Source organism: Saccopteryx bilineata, chromosome 3 (genome assembly GCF_036850765.1).
Source record: "Saccopteryx bilineata isolate mSacBil1 chromosome 3, mSacBil1_pri_phased_curated, whole genome shotgun sequence".
Taxonomy (NCBI): Eukaryota; Metazoa; Chordata; class Mammalia; order Chiroptera; family Emballonuridae; genus Saccopteryx; species Saccopteryx bilineata.
This window is the reverse complement of record NC_089492.1, coordinates 297,500,641-297,518,524: the sequence shown is the minus strand read 5'-3', so window position 1 is coordinate 297,518,524 and position 17,884 is coordinate 297,500,641. Positions and strand designations below refer to the sequence as shown.

General features: G+C 38.8%; 1 long non-coding RNA gene and 1 pseudogene across 1 annotated transcript; one reads left to right on the top strand and one right to left on the bottom strand.

Moving 5' to 3' along the window:
* LOC136331900 (leukocyte immunoglobulin-like receptor subfamily A member 6) overlaps positions 1–17,884 on the bottom strand; it is a 123,145-nt pseudogene that overhangs the window by 15,808 nt on the left and 89,453 nt on the right.
* LOC136331914 (uncharacterized) lies at positions 1,384–9,851 on the top strand. The gene is made up of 3 exons (XR_010730557.1): positions 1,384–1,667; positions 8,175–8,343; positions 9,015–9,851. It is a non-coding gene; the product is annotated as an uncharacterized lncRNA (long non-coding RNA).

Here is a 17,884-nt window from a genome sequence, read left to right as displayed (position 1 = left end):
GCCTGGGCCCAAAAGGTTGTTTAAATAAGGCTACAATTTCCAAAGATAGATCTAAAACAACCTCAATAGTATTTTCATCGATGATACAGACTAATATGTGGCAATCACCCTGAGCATACATCAGCAAATTGGATTAAGATCGTTGGGTCTGTAATGTTCATACAACATCAGGGTGGTTAACTCTGTCATAGACCAGCACAAAATATCTGGTGAACTGGCACCAGTCTGCAGAAAAACACTGAAATAGAGTGCATGGAGTTTGGAGGGGGGCAGAGAAAACAGCAGGTGCAAAGATCCTGAGGCAAGACATGCCTTTTTTTCAGCAATATCGGCCATATGGGTTGAGCCACATGAGCAAGAGATAGTGTATGACATGATAAAAATAAACAAAACTGCACCACAGTATATACAGATTAAATACAGTGATTCTGTCATCAAAAATGACCCTACTATCAAGGTCCTGTTCAAGGAGCACCATTGGTGATTTCATCCAAACACTGTGAAACACATGTGCACATACACCAAAATTGCACAAGCTTTTCCTAGGAAAAGGAAGAGAAGAAGTACATTTTAATATATATATATATTATCAGGCCAGGATAATACTGACAATGTCAACCAAAGGTTGTCACCATCAATTTAATGCCAACAGGACTGATGAATTGGAGGTGCAGTAAAATGGCGACTTCAAACCAGGACACCAGTGTCCCCCCGGGGACGTCACCCCCATCTACACAGAGATTAGTAACGCAGCCCTGTGGCCCACTCTCTGTACCCACCACCCAGGCCCGCTCCCCACTGGCTTCTTATTATTGCTGAGTTTCCCTGCTTCTCTGTCACGGTCAGTTCTCCCATTTGTTTGACTGTGACACCGTGTTTTACACACAATACCCAGTCTCTGTGTGTTTGGAGGAGACGTGACTGTGGAGTGTGCCTTCATCAGCCGTTCCTGTGGTGTCTGAGGCCATGGTCATCACAGTGTCCCCACCTGCATGTGTCATCATTGCCCAGAACATCTGCCAGACTGCACTCCTGTATGTCTCAGGGACCATGGCCTCCTCATAATAAGGCTGAGCGGAAACGTCATTGTCACCTCTCTATAAGGAGGAAAGGAGACCCAGAAAGGCACAATTCCTGCTCAGGGCTGACAGTCCACACATGTTACAGCTCTCCTTTCTATTACACTCTGAATTTCCTCTGGCCCAGTGTTTGCAGACAGAATTCAGTGAGAGAAGCTGGGTCCTGCCCAAGAGAGGAAGGGGCAGTGAGGAGGGAGAGATGACTCAGATGTTTTGAGTGAAGCCCTGATGAGAAAGAGGGTGCTATTTATGGAACAAGGACGTTACTAAAGGGAAGTGTTAGGGGGAGAGAGAGCAGGCCAGGGGGAAGGTTTTGCTGCTTTCTGTGAGTCTGTGGACAGTGTTATAGCCTCTCCACATGTGTGTGTCTCCCCAGGGTGTCCCAGAGCTGGCAGCTAACAGGTTCATACTGGCTAAGGCAGGACAACACAGGCTTTCCCGTGCCATAGACTCACCACCACGCCACAGTGGACATTCCAGGTGGACAGACCCCCAGCCTCAGGTGGACTTTCACATGCCATGGCTACTTTACAAGGTACCCACGGGAGTGCTCTCACCCCAGTGACCCCGCGGTTCTGCTGGTTTCAGGTGAGTGGCCCTTGACTCAGTCTATTTTGAGTGCAGTCAGTTTAGGGCAGTGGTTCTCAAAGTGTGCACTAGGGCACACTGGTGCACCCTAGAAGATTTGCAGGTGTGCCTTATGGTATTTCAGAGAAGTATGTGCCTGTTGGGGACCAAAAAACCAACAGGGTTTTTGGAGTTTAGATTTTTGGGGGACAGAGTTATGGGGAATTGGCTGTAAGCTGACAGTATGCCCAATCCCCTACCTCACTTGCCTGATTAGGTTGCAAAAGGCTCTTAAGCTGTGGTGCTGGGCCTGAGCAGGTGGTGGTGCAGTGGATAGAGCATTGGCCTGGAAGTCAGAGGACCCAGGTTCGAGATCCCAAGTTTGCCAGCTTGAGGGCGGGCTCATCTGGCTTGAACAAAAGCTCACCAGCTTGGATCCAAGGTTGCTGGCTCGAGCAAGGGGTTACTCGGTCTGCTGAAGGCCCACAGTCAAGGCACATATGAGAAAGCAATCAATGAACAACTAATGTGTCACAACGAAAAACTGATGATTGATGCTTCTCATCTCTCTCTGTTCCTGTCTCTCTGTCCCAGTCTATCCCTCTCTTTGACCCTTTCTCTGTCTCTGTAAAAAAAAACCCAAAACAAAAACAAAGCTGTGGTGTTGGATTGTTTACACTACCCCTCCCCCCATGTTCTCTGGAAAGACTGAGGCAAGTTTCTTCTATCCTGTTTGGTGTAAAGTTAAGATGATATGTATGGTGAGGATTTTCTGCACTCAACACAATTAAGAGTAAAAAGAGAGGAATTCTTCCATGTATTAAAGAGGAAATGAGAGTTTGCCTTTCAAATATATGCCCAAACATTGAAGAAATCGCTAGGACATATCAGGCTCTTGTTTCTCATAAATACAAGAATGAAAAAATTTAACACATTCAGGCTGGGATATGCTGAATTTACTAAATCTTACTAAGAATGTATTTATATGTATAAAAAGATAACATTCTATTTTTAACCCTCTTTTTTTACAAATTCTAAAAAGCATAACTCAAAAAATATAATATAAAAATGTTTTTTAATGTCAGAATAAATTTATTTTTTATATTTATTTCATTTAATTACTATAAAAGCACATTTGGACTTTATATTTTTTCTTTAATATTTGACTTATTATAACATATTTCTCAGAAATTTGTATATAGTGTGCCTACAGTTATTTGAAGGATTTTATTTATTTTGTGCCCTGACTTCAAAAAGCTTGAGAACCACTGGCTTAGAGCATTGTCCCGGAGGGGGCGGGGCTCAGGTGGAGTCCAGGGGGCTCAGAAAGGGAGGGCCAGCCAGAGGAGATTTGCAAGGTAGAGGGTCCCCCATTGCTTCCTTCCCACACACACTCCTCTGGGTCCAAACGGTGCCAGGTGAGCAGCAGGAAGTTTCTGAGGGGCCACAGGACAGACATGGGGGAAGAGTTTGAATAAGGTCAGGACTCTAGGTCAGCCCAGATTTTCTCCTCCTTCTCATCCTCATTTCCAGAACCTTCTGGGGACACCCACTCCTCCCTACAGGGCCCATCTGTGCTCTCCGTAGTCACTGGGGCCTCTGTGCTCAGAGGGATCCCAGAGCACCCCAGGGTGGTTCTCAGTGTCTCAGGGGATCTACTGTCCCCCAGAGACTCAGCACAGCCCTGTCTCCCAGAGGAGTGGAAGTTCTGAGTAGATGATGGTAGAAGGTAGGACCATGGGGCACCAGGGCTGTGAGGCTGGCAGGTGACATATGGGGTGGTCCTGGAAGTGAAGGACATTGGGGTCCAGGCCAGAGGAAAAGAAGCCAGGCTTAAGTGGGGAGAAGGCAGCCCCTAACCCTCTGAGGATTGGGTCCTCCCGCCCGTGGAGTCAGCCCTAGGGACACTTTCCTCCAGTCCAAGAAGGAGTCAGCCATCCCTGGCTCCCTGAGTCTTAAATCAAAGTGATTGACCTGGGTCGAACTAGGAGCAATTCTCCATGAGTCCCAAGACCTCAGCCCATGGGAGCACCTGCAGGTGCTGCAGCTCAGACAGCACCAACCTCTACTTGTAGTCACATTCCATTGACCCCCTGGAGCCCTGGTTTCAGGTGAGGGGACACTGACCCTGGCCTTTCTGATCTCACTCAGCCGAGGGCCCTGTCTCTGCAGAGTCTGAGCTGGTAACAAATGATGGAGTTAAGGGGGCTCCGCAGAGGAGGACATTCAGGAGCCCCTGAGACCTGCCCCTCATTAATGGATGCTGTGTCCTCAACCTGTTGAATGAGTGGGATCTATGAATTGCAGGGAAACAAGCTCATGGGGTCTGCACCTTAGACTGAGCCCAGAACACAGCACTCAACCATTTCTGTGTTATGATCTCTTTTTATCAATACACTGGGGAACAATTTTTTTTCATTTTCTGTTGCATAAGGTTTTTGAATTGATTCTATATATTCAGCATCGCTGATTCCAAATGTGAAATCCTTTCTTTGGTGCATGCTCTAGTTTTTATGCAATTTTAATTTCTTTTTGTTACAGTTAATGGCATACACTCGTTTTTAAATTGGAGTTAAAGGGCAATGACACTTGGATTGACCATAATCACAAGGCAAATAATGTTTTACAAACATCACTTTTCCATAATTGTAGTTGTTTTTAAATGTAAAAAATTATTATCTGATAAAGACACCTCTTATTTTGTTTTAAGATTGAATCATGGCTTCTTTGAGTAGGAGTAAATGTAAGAATAGTCCTGACACCTTCTGTTAGATATGTGGCTGTTACACACTTCAACGTCAAAGGCACAATATTTCATCATTTGTGAAATGTGCATATATTGCCTATTTTCAAGTTTCCCTGGGAAATCAAGACAAGAATTGGGCTTCTCATATTGTATGTCATAATTGTGAAGAAATGTTTTGTGACTGTACAAAAGGAAAATGCAAAGGAATGCCTTTGGTATGCCCATGATTTGACGTGAACCTAAGGACCACAGCAGTGACTGTTATTTCTGTCTGATCCATACAAAGGGCATTGGCAAGAAAAAACGGCATACGATCACATATCTTAATATTCCTTCAGCAATACGACCTATCCCACACTCCAAGACATTCCCAGTTCCAGGTTTCAATGGTTTTATTTTTTTTAAGGGCGAAGAAAGTGAACATGGTGATCAAGTGTATTTTGATAAGATGCATGAGGAAATGGTTGTAGAATCTGAAGGATCTTCTTCTGATGCCAAGCAGTCATTAATCGCTCAGCAGTTTAGCCAACCAAAATTGAATGATTTAGTAAGAGATTTGGGCCTATCAAGGAGAGCAACTGAGTTATTAGTCTCCAGGCTTCAAGAAAAGAATGTACTTCACTGGTCAGCTAAAGTATCCCATTTCAGGAAGCATGAACAAATTTTTGTGGACTTTTTTTCCGAAGACAAACACTTTGTTTACTGTCATGATATCAGTAGTCTTCTCAGCCAGCTAAGTGTTACCACTTACAGTCCAACAGAATGGTGGTTATTTCTTGACAGCTCTAAATGGAGTCTGAAATGTGTTCTCTTACACAACGGTAATGTTTATGCAGCGGTTCCAATTGGTTATTCAACCAATCTGCAAGAAGATTATAATGACATAAAAATTGTCCTCGACTTACTGAAGTATGAGGAGCATAACTGGATCATTTGTGTGGATCTTAAAATGGTAAGTTTCCTGCTAAGACAACAGAAAGGTTTCACGAAGTATCCTTGCTTTCTGTGTTTTTGAGACAGCCGAGCTCGGGAGAAATAGTGGATACAGAAGGAGTGGCCAAAACATGAAGCTCTGGAAGTAGGGATGCAAAATATTGTGAATGAACCTGTAGTTAATCAAGACAGGATCACTTTTCCCCCCACTTCACATCAAGCTTGGCTTAATGAAGCAGTTTGTTCAGGCTTTGAATAGAGAAAGTGAATGCTTTCAACATATTATTTCTGCTTTTCCTGCCTTGTCTTTCGAGAAGATAAAAGCAGGCATATTCGATGGACCTCAGATTCGAACCCTCATACATGATGAAGAATTTGCCAGAAAGATGAATAAGGAGGAGAAAGCAGAATGGCAGTCTTTAGTGGCAGTTACAAAGAACTTCCTTGGCAACTAAAAAGCAGAAAACTATGAACTTCTGGTTGAAAGGATGCTGTTGGCTTTCCGTGACATTGGATGTAACATGAGCATTAAGATTCACTTCCTGAACAGTCACCTTGATAAGTTTCCCGAAAATCTTGGAGCTGTTCATGATGGCAGATGACTGATGGAGCATCAAATGAGATTGTCCTCAACAAGTACACAAACACAAGAATTACAAATGCAAATTTTTGCCTGAATATAATTTAAATAAGTTTTGCGCAAATTTTATGATTAAAGTAAGTGTTTTAATATGTTCTATTTCAAAACTGTAGACAAGTTCTGGTGCAATTATATCTTTTAGTGTATTTACTTCATTATATAAATTATTATATTTTCACAAAGGTGATGCCCAAGAAGACATTCTACTTAATTATGTTAAACTAAATGTTGAAAATTTTACAATAAGATAAAAACCTAAAATCTTGAATTGCAAAAAACCTATAGCTTACAGAGAAAAACTAATGTCAGATTTGAGATCAGCACACTCCAATTAGTTAAGAACAAGTGTTTTTGTGGATGCAACAAAAATTTTGTTCCCCAGTGTAATAAATTATTTATGAGTGATATGATTTGTGGAATTTCCCAGAATCTGAATATAAGTGAAATGAAATATTATTCCACCACTAGAAACAAGAATGCCAGTCTTTTGAAATAATATAAATTTATCTTGAGGACATTTTTTTTTATTTTTTATTTTTTTTTATTTTTATTTTTTTCATTTTTTCTGAAGCTGGAAATGGGGAGAGACAGTCAGACAGACTCCCGCATGCGCCCGACCGGGATCCACCCGGCACGCCCACCAGGGGCGACGCTCTGCCCACCAGGGGGCGATAATCTGCCCATCCTGGGCGTCGCCATGTTGCGACCAGAGCCACTCTAGCGCCTGGGGCAGAGGCCACAGAGCCATCCCCAGCGCCCGGGCCATCTTTGCTCCAATGGAGCCTTGGCTGCGGGAGGGGACGAGAGAGACAGAGAGGAAAGCGCGGCGGAGGGGTGGAGAAGCAAATGGGCGCTTCTCCTGTGTGCCCTGGCCGGGAATCGAACCCGGGTCCTCCGCACGCTAGGCCGACGCTCTACCGCTGAGCCAACCGGCCAGGGCGAGGAAATTTTTTTAAGTGAGACAAATTACACCCAGAAAGATCAATACTGAATGATCTCACCTCTATGTGGAATCAAAAAAGCTAAATTGTAGGAACAGAGAGCGGAATGGTGGTACTGCAGGGAGTGTGGGGGTAAAGGGAGATGTTGGTCAAAGACTGTCAGCTTTCAGGAACAAGATCAGCAGTTCCTGAAGGTCAAATGTACAGCGTGGTGATTATACTTAACAGTAATGTATTACATACTTGAAAGTTGTTAAGAGAGTGTATCTTAAATATTCTCACCATAAAAAAATAAGTGACAATTAATACAGGGGGGGATGCATTCAGGGCGAAGTAGAATCTATGTAAACACAATAAATTAAAATCAATAAAAAAGTGACAATTATGTGACCTCTTGATGGACTTGTTAGCTAAAGCTGAGGCGGTATTATATTGCAATATATAAATGTATCAGATCAACACAGTGTATACCTTACACTTACACAGTGTTACATGTCAATTATATCTCAATAAAGCTCTAGTCCTGATGTAAGAAAACTTACCTCATGCAGGAAATGTGATGTAGTCTGATGACAGCAAATGTTGAAGAATGTGTGAACCAATCTACCTATGTATCCATTTATCTACATCTCTGTGTTGATGTATGTGTGTGTGAGTTTTCGCTCTCTTTCTTTCTCTCTGTCATTCTTTCTCTATCTATTATCTATCATCTATCTTCATCTGTCAATCATCTCTTTGGTCTCCAGGCCTCAAACACTAAAATAAAATTTTGTTTTCTTAAGCTACCTGCTTAGTTGTAATTAGTTATTACAGCTATATCAAGTTCTCTCTCTCTTTCTCTCTCTTTAGAGAAAGAAGAAACTAAATTTTGACTCACACACAAGAAACAATTTCAGCTGAAACAAGATTTTGCAGGTGTCTTCACTTTTAGAAATGCAAAATTGACAGTCCAGTTAACTGCTTTCTCTTTGTTAGGAGAGTAAAAATTATTCAAGTGGTACTAGACCTAATAAATATTAGGTGTGCGACAAGTTTTGTATTCCTTTTGAAAATAGTTTCATATTATTAATTATGTTTATATATTAGCTTGTCCAGGAAATAGTGAATATTATAATCTGAATGACAGTCTTAACTTTCAAATGGCAACCATCTATGTTAAAATCCTTATATTATATTTTAGTTTAGAACAAGTAAATGTGAGCATGTAGGACTGAGGTCTGTTCTTTTATGTGGGTTAAGTCAGACCCTCAGCACCTGTTGTTTTTAAGGTGAGAAGACACTGGGCCTCTTCCTGTGAGACAAGCATCTTGTGACCAGTACATGTGGTGTGAGTCCTCTGCTGACCACATCCTGTGAAATATTCAACTCTGCTTTGTGTCTGCCTTCCTTTGAGAGAATCACCGTGTTCCCCAAAATTTTCAGTCTCAGTAAATACAGGTAAATGTTGGCATCTCATTGGAGCTGAGTTGGTGTAGCAGAATTTATGCACTCTACCTGCTCTGAAGAAAATGACCTGAAGTTTCACTCCCATAATCTTCAGGCAAATGAAAACAAAAACCACCATGAGATATCCCCTCACATCCATGAAAATGACTGTTCTCAAACCCATGCATAGATGGGACATAAAAATGAGACTCAGAGACATGGACAAGATTGTGATGGTAACAGGGAGTGGGGTGGAGGGGTGGGGAGAGGGCGAGGAAGGAGAGGGAAGGAGTGGGGGGAGGGTAAGGGCACAAAGAAAACCAGATAGAAGGTCATGGAGGATGATTTGACTTTGAGTGAGGGGTATGCAGCATAATCAAAGGTCAAAGTAATCTGGAGATGTTTTCTCGGAACATATGTACCCTGATTTATCAATGTCACTGCATTAAAATTAATAAAAATAAGATAAAAAAGGAGTCAAAAGATAATAAGTGTTAAAGATGTGAAAAAAAGAGACTCTTTGCTCTGTTGATTGGTGAGAATGTAAATTGGTTCAGCCACTGTGAAAAAAGATTGTGGAGGTTACTGTAAAAATTAACGATTAAACTACCATTTAACCTTGCATTTCTTTATATGTGTATATATCTGAGGAAAATGAAATCACTGTGTTTTTTTCCTCTTAGGCTAGAAGCTGGGAGGTAGAGAGACAGACTCCTGCATATGCCCTGACCAGGGTCCACTTAGCAAGCCCACTACCTGGTAATGCTCTGCCCATCTGGGCCCATTGCTCTGTTGCTCTGCAACCGGGCCATTTTAGCACCTGAGGCAAGACGATGGAGCCATCCTCAGTGCCTTGGGCCAACTTGCTTCAACCAAGCCATGACTGCAGGAGGAGAAGAATGAGAGAGAGAGAGAAAAGAGAGAAATGGAGAAGCAGATGGGCCCTTCTCCTGTGTGCCCTAACCGGGAATCAAACCCGGGACATCCACAAGCCTGGCTGATGCTCTACCAATAAGCCAACTGGCCAGGGCTGAAATCATTGTTTCAAGGAGAAAAAAAGTGTCACTCTCCAGGATGTAGGAGTTGCACCCACCTGGCTGTGGTGGAGATGAAGGTGGATGGGGAAGGATGAAGGATACTGACACCAAGAGAACACGAGGTGTGAAACACTTTGAATGCTTTATTATAGAAATAATGTATAAATATGATATTAAAATGATTTTAAGTAAAGTTTGCAGAGTAATATTGTAATTGAAGATATTTATATCTCAAAAAAGGCTGTAAACACTTTACAGAGATGGCTGATTCAACACCTACAACAATTTGGGGATGTCTCTCAAGTGACTCATAATCAGCGGTCTTATATTGAGGCAACACAAAGTGCTGTTGACTTTTGCTTGGTGTGTTTTTTTTTTTTCAATTGAGAAGAATCTGTGTGGGTGATGGGTACAGAACACAAACAACCATTCAAATGCTACAGAGGTGTTTACCTAAAATCTGCATACTCTTATTGATCAATGTCACCCCGTTAAATTTAATTTTCTAAATAAAAATAAAAAATTAAAATAAAGAATCTCACTAATTAATTATTTAAATAAAAAAGTTTGTATTTGTTTCCCTTTAATATATCATGTTTTATGCATTGGTTTATTCAGTTATCTCCTTGAAGGAACTTAGAAGAGGAACTGACGTGTGTGGACCAGAGGCAAAGATGGTTCAGTCCTTTAAAAAAAAATGAACATGCTTTTGTTGTTAATCCCAAGCCCAGGGTTTTCTTAAGCATCTGTTGATGTTGAGCATACGGTCTGCCTGGACTTAGCCTTTTTTTTTTTTACTGTTAATTGGCCATGAGCTTTATATATTTTTAAACCCATTTATTCTCCTATTTTGGGATTTCTTCCACAATGTTGCTATGAGCATTCCTGTTGTTCACTTACATAATCTCCTCCATATAGATAATATTGCATCTTGAGCTTTCCTTTAACAACTGAAGAAAAATAATTAAGAGTTCTGTTGTAATAACTTCCTCTGGGAGTTGGGCACTTTTTCTGCTATATGAACAGCACCAACTAGCAAAGTGAATTTAAAATTGTCACCAGAGAATCCACAAGGGAATCAGGACAGCTCCCTAGTTTCAGGAAGTCGTGCTGATACTCAGTTGGCTTGATCCTTACCCCAAAACATGCATGTGTCTCTGTAAGACCATGGACATCCACCATCTCCTCTAACAACCTGTCACTTTGTATGTGAATCCTGGGAGGGTGAATGTGAATTCAGCACTAGTGCATGGACAGCTTCACCCCATCTTATTGGAACGCAAATATTTACCTTATCCAGTGTTCCTTGAATTTTATATAAAAATGAAATATAAATATGAGTATATAACTTACATATGTTGTATGAGAGGGTTAGTGGCACAGTTTAGATTAGGGATTGTTCCTGTTCAAAGGCACACAGAGTATAAATATAAAGTGTGGCACTACTGCATCCTGAATGGTTAAATGATCAGATCTCCACATGTGGGATTTCACCTCTGCCTTCAGCCAGTCCATAAGCAAATATTTACTGATAAAATGCTAACAGTTGGGTACTTGTGCCAGACCAGAAGTTCATCATGATTGAGAAGAGCCCATTTCATGTGTTTTGAGACTTGAGTTTAGCCTGACCAGGCGGTGGCAAAGTGGACAGAGTGTCGGACTGGGATGCGGAGGACCCAGGTTCAATTCCCTGAATTCACCAACTTGAGCGTGGGCTCATCTGGTTTGAGCAAAGCTCACCAGCTTGGACCCAAGGTCGCTGGCTCGAGTAAGGGGTTACTCCATCTGCTGAAGGCCCTCAATCAAGCCAAATATGAGAAAGCAATCAATGAACAACTAACATGTCACAACAAAAAACTGATGATTGATGCTTCTCATCTCTCTCTGTTCCTGTCTGTCTGTCCCTATCTATCCCTCTCTCTGACCCTCTCTCTGTATCTGTAAGAAAAAGAAAAAAAGAGAGACTTCAGTTTAGCAAAATACAATCATTCAAAGTCTAACATTGCAATTAATTTACTTACCAATGAGGAAAATGAGAAAATATGAGACCAAGTGGGACCCACCAGTAGACTGCTGTTGAGGGACTGGTTTTATGAGGCAGTGGGATGCAAAAGATGAGAGTGAGAATGTCTTACAGATAGAAAGAACATTCTAGAGAAACCTGGAGATGTAAAGACTATATGAAAGGGAGTAAAAGTGGACAAGGTGTTGGCTGGTCTGTCATTCAAGGATGTGGGATTATGTCTTTATTTTTTCCTTGATACTTTTACTTGATTTAAATCTTCATAAAGCTTTTCAGTAATAAAAACTAACAATAATGTGAATATCTAAAACCATAAAATTTATTACCTGGTGATAATCTAACACTTTTAAAAGAATAGTTAAAATATTTATGACATTTTATATAATATGGAACAAATATCCCATAACATTTATTCAGATTTCATTCATTAACTCATATTAATATATGGTGAATTGCATTAATATAATATTTTATTACTGAAAAATTTTCTATTACTTTATCAGTTTGAGTTTTTTTATGATTAATTTTAATGGAGTGACATAGATCAATCAGGGTACATAGGTTCAGAGAAAACATCTCCAGGTTATTTTGAGATTTGATTATGTTGCATACCCATCACCCAAAGTCAGTTTGTCTTCTGTCACCTTCTATCTGGTTTTCTTTGTGCCCTTCCCCACCCCAAACCCTCTTCCTCTCCTCCCCCCACCCCGTAACCACACACTCTTGTCCATGTCCCTGAGAATCATTTTTATGTCCTACCTATGAATGGAATATAGTTCTTAATTTTTTCTGATTTACTTATTTCACTTCATATAATGTTATCAAGGTCCATCCATGTTGTAAATTATCCGATATCATCATTTCTTATGGCTGAGTAGTATTCCATAGTATATATGTACCACATCTTCTTTATCCAATCATCTATTGAAGATCTTTTTGGTTATTTCCATGTCTTGGCCACTGTGAAAATGCTGCAATGAACATGGGGCTGCATGTGTCTTTACGTAACTGTTTCTGAGTCTTGGGGGTATATACCCAGTAGAGGATTGCTGGGTCATATGGTAGTTCTATATTTAGTTTTTTTGAGGAACCACCATACTTTCTTCCATAGTGGTTGTACTATTCAATACTTTACGTTCCCACCAACAGTGGATGAGTGTTCCTTTTTCTCTACAGCCTCTCCAACACTTGTTATTACCTGTCTTGTTGATAATAGCTAATCTAACAGGTGTGAGGTTAGATTATTGTAGGTCTATCTCATTGTAGTTTTGATTTGCATTTCTCTAATAGCTAGTGAAGATGAGCATCTTTTCATATATCTGTTGGCCATTTATATTTCTTTTTGGGAAAAGTGTCTGTTCATGTCCTCTTCCCATTTTTTTTTTATCGGATTATCTGTTTGTTTGTTGTTGAGTTTTATGAGTTCTTTGTATATTTTGGATATTAGGCCTTTATCTGTGCTGTTGTTTGAAAATATCATCTCTCATTTAATTGGCTGTCTGTTTGTTTTGTTGTAAGTTTCTTTTGCTGTGCAAAAGCTTCTTAGTCTGATCTGGTCCCATTCATTTATCTTTGCCTTCACTTCCCTTGCCTTTGGGGTCAAATGCATAAAGTGCTCTTTATAACCAAGGTCCCTGAGTTTAGTACCTATGTTTTCTTCTATGTAATTTGTTGTTTCAGGTCTTATATTTAGGTCTTTGATCCATTTTGAATTAATTTTAGCACAAGAGGACAAACAGTCAAGTTTCATTCTTTTACATGTGGCTTTCCAGCACCATTTGTTGAAGAGACTTTCTTTTCTCCATTGTGTGTTGTTGGTCCCTTTATCAAAAATTATTTGACCATATGTATGTGGTTTTATTTCTGGGCTTCCTATTCTGTTCCATTGGTCTGAGTGTCTATTTTTCTGCCAGTACCATGTTGTTTTGATTATCGTAGCTCTATAATATAATTTGAAGTCAGGTATTGTAATGCCCCCAGCTTCGATCTTTTTCCTTAGAATTGCTTTGGCTATTTGGGGTTTTTATAATTCCAAATAAACCTGATGATTTTTTGTTCCATTTCTTTAAAAAAGACATTGAAATTTTAAAGGGAATTGCATTAAATTTGCATATTGCTTTGGGTAATATAGTCATTTTGACTATATTTATACTTTAGGAATATTTTTTAATTTCATTGTATCTTTTTTGATTTCCCTTAACAATGCTTTGTAGTTTTTATTATATAGGCCCTTTACATTGTTTGTTGTTTATTTCTAGCTATTTTTTGTTTTTGTTGTTGCAACCATGAAGGGGATTATTATTTTGAGTTGGTTTTCTGAAGTTTCATTTTTGGCGTACAGAAAGGCAATGGAATTTTGTATATTAATTTTGTGTCCTGCGACCTTATTGTATTGGTTTATTGTTTCTAGAAATCTTTTTGTGGATCTTAGGGGTTTTCGATGTCTAGGATCATATCATCTGAAAAAAGTGAAACCTTTACTTCTTCTTTCCCAATTGAATGCCTTTTATTTCTTTCTTTTGTCTGATCACTCTGGCTAGAACTTCCAGCACTACATTGAATAAGATTGGAGAGAGGGGTAACCTTGTCTTGTTCCTGATTTTAGGGGAAAAGTCCTCAGTTTTATGCCATTTAATATGTTGTTAGTTGATGGTTTATCATAAGTGTCCTTTATTATGTTGAGATATGTTCCTCTTATACCCATTTTGTTGAGTGTTTTAAACATAAAATGGTGTATTTTATCGAATGCCTTTTCTGCATCTATAGATAAGATCATATGTTTTTTGTTCTTTGTTTTGTTGATATGGTGTATTACATTAACCATTTTACATATGTTGAAACATCCTTGTGATTCTTGGATGAATCACACTTGATCAGGATGAATTATTTTTTTTAATGTATTGTATTCGGTTTGCTAGTATTTTGTTTAGTATTTTAGCATCTGTATTTATTAGAGATATTGGGTCTGTAGTTTTCCTTTTTTGTGTTGTCCTTGCCAGGTTTCAGTAGGAGGGTTATGTTGGCCTCATAAAATGTATTTGGAAGTATTGCTTCTTCTTCAATTTTTTGGAAGAATAGGAACCCAGTCTTCTTTGAATGTTTGATAGAATTCACTAGTATAGCCATCTGACTCTGGACTTTTATTTTTGGGGAGGTTTTTGATAGTTGTTTCTATTTCCTCTCTACTTATGGGTCTGGGTCTGTTTATGCTTTCTACTTATTCATGACTCAGTCTAGGAAGATTGTACTGTTCTAGGAATTTATACACTTCTTCTAGATTGTTAAATTTGGTGGCATATAGTTTTTCATAATATTCTACAATAATTCTTTGTATATCTATGGTATCTGTGGTGATTTCTCCTCTTTTGTTTTGGATTTTGTTCATATGAGTCCTTTCTCTATTTTCCTTAGTGAGTCTTGCCAAGGGTTAGTCAATTTAGTTGATCTTTTCGAAGAACCAGCTCCTTGTTTTTATTCAATTTTTTCTATAGTTTTTCTGTTCTCTATTTCATTTATTTCTGCTCTGATTTTTATTATTTCCTTCTTCTGCTGGTTTTGGGTTGCCTTTTTCTGCTTTTTATAGTTCCTTAAGATGTGAAATTAAGTGGTTTACTTGGGCTTTCTCTTGTTTGTTCATATAGGCCTGTAGGAATATGAACTTCCCTCTTATTACTGCTTTTGCTGCATCCCAGCGATTCTGACATGTCATATTGTTATCTTCATTTGTCTGTATGTATCTTTTGATCTTTGCTTTTGTTTTTGACCCACTCATTTTTTAAAAGTATGTTGTTTAGTTTCCACATTTTTTTGGTTTGTTTACATCTGTTTTGCAGTTGAAATCTAGTTTCAAGGCTTTAGGATCAGAAAATACGCTGGGTATAATTTTAGTCATTCTGAATTTGTTGATGTTATTTTTGTGGCCCAACATATGGCCAATTCTTGAGAATGTGCCATGTACACTGGAGAAAAATGTATACTCTCACAGTGGGATGAAATGTCCTGTAGATGTCTATCATATCCAATTGTTCTAGTGTTTTGTTTAAGGCCAATATTTCTTTATTGATATTCTTTTTGGATGAATGATCTAGAGCAGAGGTCCCCAAACTATGGCCCATGGGCCGCATGTGGTCCCCTGAGGCCATTTATCTGGCCCCCACCACACTTCTGGAAGTGGCATCTCTATCATTGGTGGTCAGTGAGAGGAGCACAGGATGCGAGTGCTCTTGTGCTCCTGGAGTACTGTATGTGGTGGTGCCGCACACTTGCATCACTTGTTACGGTTAGCAGTGACAAATATGAAACCGGACATTGACCATCTCATGAGCCAAAAGCAGGCGCATAGTTCTCATTGAAATACTGGTCAGTTTGTTGATTTAAACTTACTTGTTCTTTATTTTAAATATTGTATTTGTTCCTTTTTTTTTGTTTTACTTTAAAATAAGATATGTGCAGTATGCATAGGGATTTGTTCATCGTTTTTTTATAGTCTGGCCCTCCAATGATCTGAGAGTCAGGGAACTGTCCCCTGTGTAAAATTTTGGGGACCCCTGATCTAGAGCCATCAGCGGTGTATTGAGGTCTCCAAGTATGATTGTATTTTTGTCGGTTTTTGTTTTTATGTCAGTCAGTAGCTGCCTTATATATTTTTGTGCTCCTTGGTTTGGTGCATATATATTAAGAAGTGTTATGTCTTCTTGGTTTAATATCCCCTTTATTATTATGAAATGACTGTTTTTGTCTCTGATTACCTTTTTTGTCTTGTAGTTAGCATTGTTAGATGTGAGTATTGCTATACCTTCTTTTTTTTGGATGTTTTTTGCTTGGAGTATTGCTTTACAACCTTTCACTTTGAATTTGTTTTTATCCTTGTAGCTTAGGTATATTTCTTGTAGGCAGCATAGAGTTGGATTTTCTTTTTTAATCTATTCTGCTACTCTGTGTCTTTTTATTGGTGAGTTCAATTCATTTACATTTAGTGTAATTATTGACACTTGAGGTTTTTCTATTGCCATTTTATATATTGCTTTCTGAGAGTTTTGTATCTTGTTTGGCTTTTCTCTTTTGTTTCTCTATCATTTGTATTTGTTTGATTGTAATCCATACTTATTTCCTCTGTTGCTTCTTTTTTCAAGTTATGAGCTTCTGTGGTGGTTTTTTCAGGGGTGGTTACCATTAAGTAATGGAAAGGATACATATCATGTTCGTTATAGTACGTTATCTCATGAGTGCTTCTGAACTCCATCCTCCTTTGCTATTGTTAATCTTTGTCCTCTCATCTTTTTTGTTTTTGTTGTCACAGATTAATCTTATTTTTATTGTGATCTTGATGGAGTTTTTACTTGTGGTTTTGTTTTGTTCTTTGTATCTGGTCGGAAAACCTCCTTTAGTATTCCCTGTAGTGGGGGTTTTCTGGTGATAAATTTTCTCATCTTTTCTGTATCTGTAAATGTTTTTATTTCTCTTTTGTATTTTAAGGATAGCTTTGATGGGTATAGTATTCTTGGCTGGAAGTTCCTCCTTCAGAAATTTAAATATTTGGGTCCACTGTCTTCTAGCTTGTAGAGTTTCTGCTGAGAAATCTTATGATAATCTAATGGGCCTTTCTTTATATGTTGTATTCTTCTTTTCCCTAGCTGCCTTGAGAATATTTTCTTTGTCATTGGCTTCTGCCAATTTCATTATGAAGTGCCTTGGAGTAGGTTTGTTAGGTTAAGATAACTCGGTATTCTGTTTGTTTCTTGAATTCTAGGCTTTAGTTCTTTCCACAGGCTTGGGAAGCTCTCATCTATTATTTGTTTGAATATAATCTTCATTCCATTTTCTCTCTCTTCTCCTTCTGATATACCCATTATTCTTATGTTGGTCTTTCTGATGGAGTCCGATAATTCCTGTAGGGCTTTCTCATTTTTTTAAAATTTATGAGTCTCTCTCCTCTTCTCTCTGTAGTGTCTCTAGTTGCCTGTATTATATGTCACCAATTCTCTTCTCTATCTGGCCAGTTTTATTAGCTAAGCTTGTTAACTCAGTTTTCAGTTTATGAATTGAGTTTTTCATCTCTGATTTGTTTTCATAGTTTTAATTTCCTTGGTGATGTATTCTTTCTATTTGTTGAATTGTTTCTTGAGCTTCCTAAATTACCTTTCTGTGCTTTTTTGTATATCCCTGATTATTTTTAGTACTCCAATTTTAACTTCTCTGTCATTTAACTCCAAGATTTCCAAGCTATTGAAGTTTCTTTTCCTATGTGAGCTACATCTCTGTCTTTTTTATCCATGATATTTGATTTCTTTTTTTCTTAATGGCATTTGAGAGTGCCATGGTTATAAGTGGAACAAAAAATACATAAAACAGAGGGCTTTAGTTGGGGGAAGTAACAAAGAGGCAAAAAAATGAGGTAAGAACCCACAAAATGCTACAAGAAAAAAATTTAGATTAAGAATAAAATAATTTGTTTGTAAATGACAGTTGAATGAAAGAAATAGTGAAAGAAAAA